Below are 9703 nucleotides of genomic sequence, written 5' to 3'. Positions count from 1 at the left end.
AGACATAGAATCATCCAACAGACCGTCATACCTCAGAGGGAAGGTGGGGGGCAGAGTGAGAGGGGGGAGGGTGAAGGGGAGAGGGTAACAGGTAAACCAAAGGACCTGTATGCATGCATATAAGCATAGCCAATAGACACGGATAGTAGTGGGGTGAGGGCATGTGCTGGGTGGTGCGAGTGGCCGGAGAGAGATCAATGGGGGGAAAAAGGAGACATATGTAATACTTTAAACAATAAAGAATTTAATTAAAAATTTTTTTCTATTTCTGGTTTTGAAGTTGGAGGGGGTTATGTGGAAACTTCTCAAAGTGGAAAGCAGCCCATGGCTGACAAGCAGCTGGGAAATGGGATCCTCCATCCAATGAGCAAGGTCCAGAAGAAACAAGGCACAAACTTCTAGGTGTCCCCTCTCACTGGAGTCCCACAGGGATGAGCTTAATTCTTCCAGCAATAATGTGTGACTTTATGTGCAAAGTATTGCCAAACAGGGAAGCTCACCTGGGCCTTTACAACTAGGGCTTTCATTGGGGTCAGTCATGTAGGCAAGCAGGACCCACAGGACTGGCCTTAACTACTCGACTACTTAGTCTCCAGCCCCACACAGGTCAACCTGCTGTAGTATGGCCAGGACTTTAGGCATAAAAAGCCTCACTCTTATCAGGCAAGGTATTCCAAGAGTTCAGAGGTTATCTCCTAGCAGCTAAGCAAGGACCAGTCTTAAGATCGGCCTTTGTGTAGAAAGTGCAGGGCTTGAACAACCTTCGCCTGCTGAATTAACACTGTATTCTAGCACAATAAGATATCCCAGGCTCATCCTGTGCTTTCCTTGTTTCAACCCTTCCAGTAATGATTTTTCTAGAAAGGTATATTTTTGTTTGTTTTTCTTTTTTAGTATTTTTAAAATTTAGTTTCTCAAGCAAGTATCATTAATTCTAAGTATGCTTTAAAACTTGATATGACTACATATGCAAGAATTAATAAATATGTTTATAGGTGCAGTACATGTGTTTTACAGACACATCTATATATATGTGTGCACATATGAATATATACTCATAGTGAAAGGTTTTGGCAAGGTTTCCAGTACAAAAATTCAATTATATTAGACATATTTTGTCACTATGTCTCTCTTCCCCCTCCAAAAAAAATTAACAGGAATTACTCTACAAATGGTGTAACTCTAATAGATTTGTTTAATAACTTTATGACATTTGATCTATTGAGAGCTTTTCATTTTGCATTGAGTTTTTGGTCATCAAAAATGCGTATTTCATATTATGCCTTTTTATGCTGTATATCCTTTCAAATAGTACTTACATTTTTGTGAGATAGAGTTGCAGGTATGGAATTGGCATGTCAAAATATACGTATTTTTAAATTGTAGGTTTTCTGATTGCTTGTCAAAAGGCTTTAGCAATTTAAATTTATACATGGGCCTTAGGAAATTACCCTTTTGCCTGTGATCTAATTCAGCAACAGATAAAAGTCCTTTTCAAAATTGACAGTATAATAGGTGTAAAGTTCTTCCACAATATAAATTTCTTGATATGAGACTGATTGTTTGAACAGTTGACAATCCTGTTTTTTTACTAAGTGGGAATTAATGTTCTCCAAATTGACCATGTCTATTTTTTGCTTATTTAGCTTTTTCATTTGTCTTGTTCATTTATGAGAGCTATTTGTATACTTTAGAAATCATTCTTATAACCAATGGACATAAGACACTGGGGGGTAGGGGAAGCCAGGGGATTGTCAAGGGCGGGGGGAAAAAAAGGACACATATGTAATACCCTTTGTAATACTTCAAGCAATAAAAAAATAAATTAGAAATCATTCTTTTGTCTGTCAGCACTATACATTTAATTTCCACATTATTATTTGGCATAAAATTTTCAGTGATATCTTTTGCCAGTCAAAATGGTTAACACATATGTAATCAAATAGGTGCCTTTTCTTTTATCACTTTCTGCCTTTAAATTCTTAAGTACAAGCTGCTGACTCCTTTACATTATTGTGGCCTTATATATTTTCTAATAAGGTTTTACTTGTTTATTTTATTTATTTATTTTTTAAATATATTTTATTGATTTTTTTACAGAGAGGAAGGGAGAGGGATAGAGAGTTAGAAACATCGATGAGAGAGAAACATCGATCAGCTGCCTCCTGGGGATGTGCCCTCAACCGGGGATGTGCCCTCAACCAAGGTACATGCCCCTGACCGGAATCGAACTTGGGACCCTTGAGACCGCAGGCTGACGCTCTATCCACTGAGCCAAACCGGATAGGGCTACTTGTTTATTTTTATACTTAAAACTGAAAACATTTAGAATGTAACTTGTTCGTTTTGTGAATGAAAAGCAAAATGTTTGCATTTGAGATTTTTGTGTGTGACTGAAACATTAAATAAAACATGTTTTTCCTACTGAACTGAAATTTTCCCACTTTTGTATAAAAGTAACAAATATTTATATAAAAATAAAGGCAATTTGTATACTTTCATGATCTTATCTGTTCTACTGCATCATTTTATCTTCTCTTTTGAAGTTTCTATTCATTAATATTTCTTTCCTTTATGTATTGCTGTACCTTTATGAGATTTAATTATTAACTACCTTAGAGATACCAAGTTAGAGATTAAGTTAATTTCATACTAACTTAGAGATCATTTCTGCAATTAGAAAATTTAAAAGCTGATTCTAATTAAAGTTGTGTTAAATTTATATATTGCGTGCACAACTTGATATTTTATGGTATAATATATTGACTCCATAATAGAAGTTATTCCTTGGCAGTCATGTGGATAGCTTTGATTTGTAGGGGTTTATTGCTAGTACAAACATTGTCAACTTACTTGTTTGTATGTATCCTTTATTCATCCAAATTTCGAAGTATTCTTAATAAGTCCATTACTTTCCTACTAGATTTTATTGTTTTCTAGGTACATAATAATGTTATTAGGAAGAAAATGCCTTATTTCATTGGGTCTATTTGAGTGCATGTTATTATTTTGTGAAAAATGTTACTGATAAAAATATGGACAATATTAAGATGCCAGTCATTGTAAGACACATCTATCATAAATGTAAGAACTTAAAAAATGGCATTCACAATTGCTAAATAGAGTAGATTTATAACTTCATTCTGATAATCTGATTTATTTTGTTATTTATCTTATGGAGTTTTTAAGATGGCAATGGAATGTTGAATATCAATGATAAAAGTGAGCACTCTTACTTAATTCTTTATTTCAGTTGAGTACAGATGTTTTACTGTTTGATGTAATAATGTCAATTGTTTTTCTCTAGATACTTTAATCTAATTTTAGTAGTTTATCACATTTTAATTTTATTTTAAAAAATTTTAAATGCAAATACTATTTTTATCCAGTGATAGTTTGATCTATGAATCAGAACCTATATACAATGTTTTTTAAAAAATTTGTTCTTACAATAAAATCAGACTATATTTTACATATGTATAAAATATATACATATATAATTCTGTTTGGTCTACCTATTATCTATCTATCTATCATCTATCTATCTATCTATCTATCCATTATCATCATCTTCTATTATCTATCTATCTACCTTGTATCTTTACCCTTGTGTAATTGAAATAAATATTAATCAATCATAGTATAATTTCAGATATTTTGTTGAATTCTATTTGAAATAGTCTACCTATATTCATCAGTGAATTGTTTAATAGTTTGGTATATAATGTCTAAATCAGATTTTGTCAAATTTCAAAAAAATTCATTAGGGAGAGTTTTTTTTGTTTTGTTTAGATAATTGAAATTATAATGAGATTCTCTATTGCTTTACCATGTGAATTGTAACATATTTGGCCCTTTGCCTCTTTCCTGGTAATTCTTATTTGTCTTCCCAAAATGTTATATGTTATATTTTCTACACCTTGAATTAATTTTTAAAATTTTGTTTTGCTAAAACCTTGTTAATTAGCTCTGGTATTCAAATTTTTGTTTTTGTTGTGGTATTCTAAAAGAACATCCATAAAGTTATTCTAATTTGTACTGCAGTAGTATTTATAGTCTCTATCTGATTTATAAACATATATTGCTCTTTTAGTTTTGCATTCATTCATGTTTCTGAGAAATTTATCAATTTTCTTGATTTTTAAAAAAAGCAACTTTTGGATTTATTTATCTTTTCAGATTTATTAAAGTTTCTATCTTCAGTAAAATTTATGTCCTACATACTTTGAATTAATTTGATGGCATTTAAATATTAAAAAGGAGCAGGATTTGCTTTATTTTTTGTTTCATTAGCTTTAAAAAATAATGAATATATTTATGAATGAATTATTCTTTGACTTCTGAGTACAGTTTTCTATGCTCTATATAAATTGTTATGAAGTGTATCTCATTGCATATGTGTCTCTTAACTTTCAAAGAGTTAGACTAATATTAGTCAGTTAAATAGAATTAGACTCTATTTAATTGTTTATATATAATATTAGTAAATTAAAGAAATGGAATTTGGGCTATCAAAGGTCTCTTTTAGATAGACAGAGGAACGTAATGATTGTCCCCACCCCATGTCCATAGCTCATAGCTCAAGAAGAGACAGAAAATTTTCTTCGAGAAAATTATTGATTTTTCACAAGAGTGGGCAATTTTTCCCCCTAAATCACACTTTAAAGTCTTGACTTTATCCTTTTTTCTTAGTTTCTTGTGCTTTCACCACTTGGATTCTGATACTTCATCTCTCATCTTCATATGGAAATTTAACCCAATTCCTGGTAATCCATAATTCAACAACTGGCTTCTCCTCTCCATCCTCTATTCTTTACCTTCCTGGAAATCCATGGGTCATAGTTGGAATTTTTCATCTTCATAATTGTTAAATCTGTATCTCTGATACCTTTTGGTCACCCACATTTTAAACTTCACTTTCAGCTATTAAATCAAAAGAATATTTGTGAGTCTTTATCTAGCATGTTTTTAAAAAATGTATTTCCTAAGAATATTAGAAATGCTATTATCTTTTCTCTCAATTGTTCCTTGTAATGCCAGCATTCATCCTATTCAGTATTTTATTATAAAATGTTAGTTCTTAGTTGAAATTTAGTAGCATTTTAATGTGAACACAGCAATCAGTAGCATTATGCTATGTCTGTGGAAGACTAAAGAATGATTTTTATTATACTATAACATTGAGTTATATGGGGTTATATTTATCTAAAAATGAATTTATGAGAAGTATACTTTCATTTTTTCACTGAGACAAATCTCCTACAAGAAGCTGGTTAAAACTAAAGGAGAGAATTGATTAAAGTACAATGTAAGCAAATCTAAAGGGGATTGGCAAATGAAATATAACTGAAATATAGATTATTAAAAGGTAAACAAACTATGAACTTCAATGGACAGGTTTATTTTTTTATTTTAAATTTATGAGTGCTAGTTTATTTTGCTTCCTTAAGAATGATGCAATTATTTTTATGGAGTTGTTGAAGGCTTTCTTCGTTTGCTTATTTCTCAGTGTATAAATAAATAGATTTAACAGAGGTGAAATAGAAGAAATGAGCAGTGAAACCTCTTTATTAATGGTCACTTGGTCCTTTTCTGTAGGATTCATATAGATGAACATGCATGTACCATAGGTGATGGAAACCACAATCATGTGGGAAGAACAGGCCTTTTCCTTTGCTGAACAGAAGGGAATCTCAAAATTGTCTTGATAATGGAAGCATATGACAGAATGACACAAGTAAGAGTCATTATCAGGGTTAGTGCAACATAGATTATCACTGTCTGTTCAATGTTTCTGAGCATGAGAGTTCCACTAAGGGAACTGCATCACAGGCAAAATGATCAATCACGTTAGAGTCACAAAATTTTAGAGTTACTAGTAAACCCAGGCTAAGTGGTGGGATCATCATACATAAAGCAGCCATCCAATAACTGAGGGTAAGAATCGGGCAGACCCTGCTGCTCATGACAGTCACATAATGCAGGGGCTTGCAGATGGCCACATAGTGGTCATAGGACATGGCAGCAGAAGAAAATATTCTGTTGCTTCACAGAGGTCAGTAAAAAACACTTGAATGGCACAAGCAATTTAGGTAATGACCTTGCCACCTGTTGCTATGTTATACAAGTATCTGGGAATACACGCAGTTGTCAAATTTTCTTCTAGTTTTATATCCCACGTGTGAATGAAATCATATGATTCTTAAATTTCTCTGTCTGGCATATTTTGCTTAGCGTGATATTCTCAAGATCCATTCATGTTGTTGCAAATAGCATATTATTTCTCCTTATGGCTGAATAATATTTCATTGTATATATTGTAACATTTACATGTTCAAATGGGTTTTCTTTTTGGCATTTTTTTTCTGAATTAACAAAATAAATTATAACATCTTTTTTCCTTGGTAGCAGATGTTTGATTTTGTAGATTGGCATGGGGTTGATGCTCAGCAAACACTGGTTTCCTCTTATTCCCTCATCAGGTCTTCAGATTTCCTGAGATTGTCTGCAAAATTGTTCTGAACAAACAAAGAACCACAGTGTTAGAGGCTAGAAGAGATGAGCAGTGGGGCAGAGAACAAGACACAGGTATATGGAAGGGAGAGGAAAGGCGTGCTGGATGCCCACTTGCTTTCCCATGATTTTTAAGACCTCACAAATTAAGTCTGTCTTGTGGGAGCTCCACTTCCCCAGCACCCACTTTCTCCAAGGGATTTAACTTTGATCCACAGCACTCCACTGGGGCTGCACTTAAATGCTCAGTCCTACTATCTTTCTGAGTCTAGTGCCCCATGCAGGGTTAGGCTCATTGAGCTCAATAAATCTTTGTGAAATTAAAATGTCTGTCTTCTCTTGTGGTCATCACTGTAACCAGGTGATCAAACTTAGCTCTGATAATAGTGGGATAGATTGTGGTAGCATAGTTAACCCTGTGACCTCTAAGCAACATAGAACTGTACACTTTATTTATTTATTTATTTATTTAGTTAAGGTTATTTTTATTTACAAGTTTTGAAAAATATAGATTTTTTACATGGGTTACTTGTGCAAAGTTAAATTTAGAAGAATGATAAATGCACTCCCCTCCTCCCAGTTCCCGCCCCACCCTCCGCCCTCACTCCCCACCCACTGTCCTCATCCATAGGTGCACGATTTTTGTCCAGTTTCTTCCCGCATCTCCCATTCCCCTTTCCCCCCCAAGAATAGTCAGTCCATTCCCTTTCTATGTCCCTGATTCATTATAATCACCAGTTCATTCTGTACATCAGATTATTTATTCACTTGGTTCTTAGATTCACTTGTTGATAGATGCATGTTTGTTGTTCACAATTTGTATCTTTACCTTTTTCTTCTTCCTCTTCTTAAAGGATACCTTTCAGCATTTCGTATAATACTGGTTTAGTGGTGATGAACTCCTTTAGCTTTTCCTTATCTGTGAAGCTCTTTATCTGACCTTCAATTCTGAATGATAGCTTTGCTGGATAAAGTATTCTTGGTTGTAGGTTCTTGGTATTCAGCACTTTGAATATTTCTTGCCATTCCCTTCTGGCCTGCCAAGTTTCTGTTGAGAAATCAGCTGACAGTCGTATGGGTATTCCCTTGTAGGTAATTGAGTCTCTTTCTCTTGCTGCTTTTAAGATTCTCTCTTTGTCTTTTGCTCTTGGCATTTTAATTATGATGTGTCTTGGTGTGGTCCTCTTTGGATTCCTTTTGTTTGGGGTTCTCTGCGCTTCTTGGACCTGTAAGTCCATTTCTTTCACCAGGTGGGGGAAGTTTTCTGCCATTATTTCTTCAAATAGGTTTTCAATATCTTGCTGTCTCTCATCTTCTGGCACCCCTATTATTCTGATGTTGGTACGCTTGAAGCTGTCCCAGAGGCTCCTTACACTATCTTCGTATTTTCGGATTCTTTTTTCATTTTGCTTTTCCGGTTGGGTGTTTTTTGCTTCTTCGCATTTCAAATCTTTGACTTGATTCTTGCGCTCCTCTGGTCTGCTATTGGGTGTCTGTATAATATTCTTTATTTCAGTCCGTGTATGCTTAATTTCTAGTTGGTTCTTTATCATAGCATCGAGGGTCTCATTAGTTTTCGTGACTCTCTCCTCAAGTTTATTGACAGCTTCTAGCACATTTTTGCAAGCCCTCAAAATTGCGATTTTTAGCTCTATATCCTCCATTTCTGTCATGTTTTTTTGTCTCCGCATTTTTTATGCTTTCTTGGTGCACCCCCTAGTGGTCTTTGTGCGCAGTCTTGTTCTAGTTGAGCCTTGATTGTTGTAGTTAATACTAGAGGGATTTGACCACCAGGCCGACTGGCTGTGAGAATCAGCTGTGTCTGCAGGGAAAACTTCTGTCCTCTGGAGAGGCGCTAATCTAGCCTTTGCCTGAGGCTATCCGGCAAATGGCTCTGCGCAGGGCTTGGGCGGGGCGGGCTCAACAGGGCGGGCGGAGGGAGCCGTTATGGTGCCCTCAGTCCTGTTCCCAGAGGCTCTGCTTCTCAGAACCCCCGGAACCGCTGCAAACCTCGGAGGGAAAGCTGCCTTCCAACTGATGCCAGACACTCCCGCTTCTCCCGTTTGGGTCCGAGTCCCCAGCGATTCGCCCGTATCTGGAGCTCAGAGTCTGAGACTCCCCCCTGACCGAAAACGACAACCGCGCTCTCAGCCACCAGCCCGCTTTGCGCGCGCACCTCCGCACCTGAGTTTTTTCCACACTGCGCCTCCTCTGAGCCTCGGTGTGCTGTTATTTTTCCTTCTAGTTGAAGAGTCTCTCCTCAGCCAGCCTTCCTGTGGTTCTGGGTGATGTCCGTTCCGTCTTTTAGTTGTATTTTTGAAGTGGTTGTTTGCGGCAGCAGTCTGCGGTGTTTACCTATGCCGCCATCTTGGTCTCTCCTTCAACCTAGGATAATATTTTCAAGGTCCATCCATGTTATTGCAAATGGCAGTATTTAATGTTTTCTTATGGGTGAGTAGTATTCTGTTTTATATATATATACTAGAGGCCCAGTGCACAAAAATTTGTGCACTTGGGGAGGGTCCCTCAGCCTGGCCTGTGCCCTCTCACAGTCTGGGACCCCTCAGGGGATGACCACCTGCTGGTTTAGGCCCACTCCCAAGCAGTCATACATCCCTCTGGCAGCCCGGGAGCCCTAGGGGGATTTACATGTTTCTCTTTTATTAGATTAGATCAGGGGTCCTCAAACTATGGCCGCGGGCCACATGCAAATACAAATATTGTATTTGTTCCCGTTTCGTTTTTTTACTTCAAAATAAGATATGTGCAGTGTGTATAGGAATTTGTTCATAGTTTTTTTTTTTTTTAAACTATAGTCCGGCCCTCCAACGGTCTGAGGGACAGTGAACTGGCCCCCTGTTTAAAAAGTTTGAGGACCCCTGCCTTAAGGGCTTTCAGCAGGACTATCACGTGGTTTGAATTCGGAACAAGGCTACTTAGGCTGCTCCTTGGAGACGGGTTGGAGGAGGTGATGACAGGTACCAGTTACACGGCCCTGAGAGCCGTGTGGTGTGAGGTCAGGAATCTTAGGGGATGAGGGAAATGTCCTGTAGCTGGTTGTTGTGGCTACACAACTGTATGCGCTTGCATTAGGCCTACAGAGTAAAGAGGGCCAATTTCACGGTATGTAAATGGCACCTTAATAATCCTGCACTTCAGGAGACCAAGATGGCGGCATAGGTAAACACCG

The 9703-nt window shown here is 36.5% G+C and overlaps 1 pseudogene; it reads right to left on the bottom strand.

Moving 5' to 3' along the window:
- Positions 1–5407: 5407 nt before the first annotated feature.
- LOC102245748 overlaps positions 5408–9703 on the bottom strand; it is a 6084-nt pseudogene continuing 1788 nt past the window's right edge.

Source organism: Myotis brandtii, unplaced genomic scaffold (assembly GCF_000412655.1).
Source record: "Myotis brandtii unplaced genomic scaffold, ASM41265v1 scaffold496, whole genome shotgun sequence".
NCBI lineage: Eukaryota > Metazoa > Chordata > Mammalia > Chiroptera > Vespertilionidae > Myotis > Myotis brandtii.
This window is presented reverse-complemented; position numbering and strand designations above follow the sequence as displayed.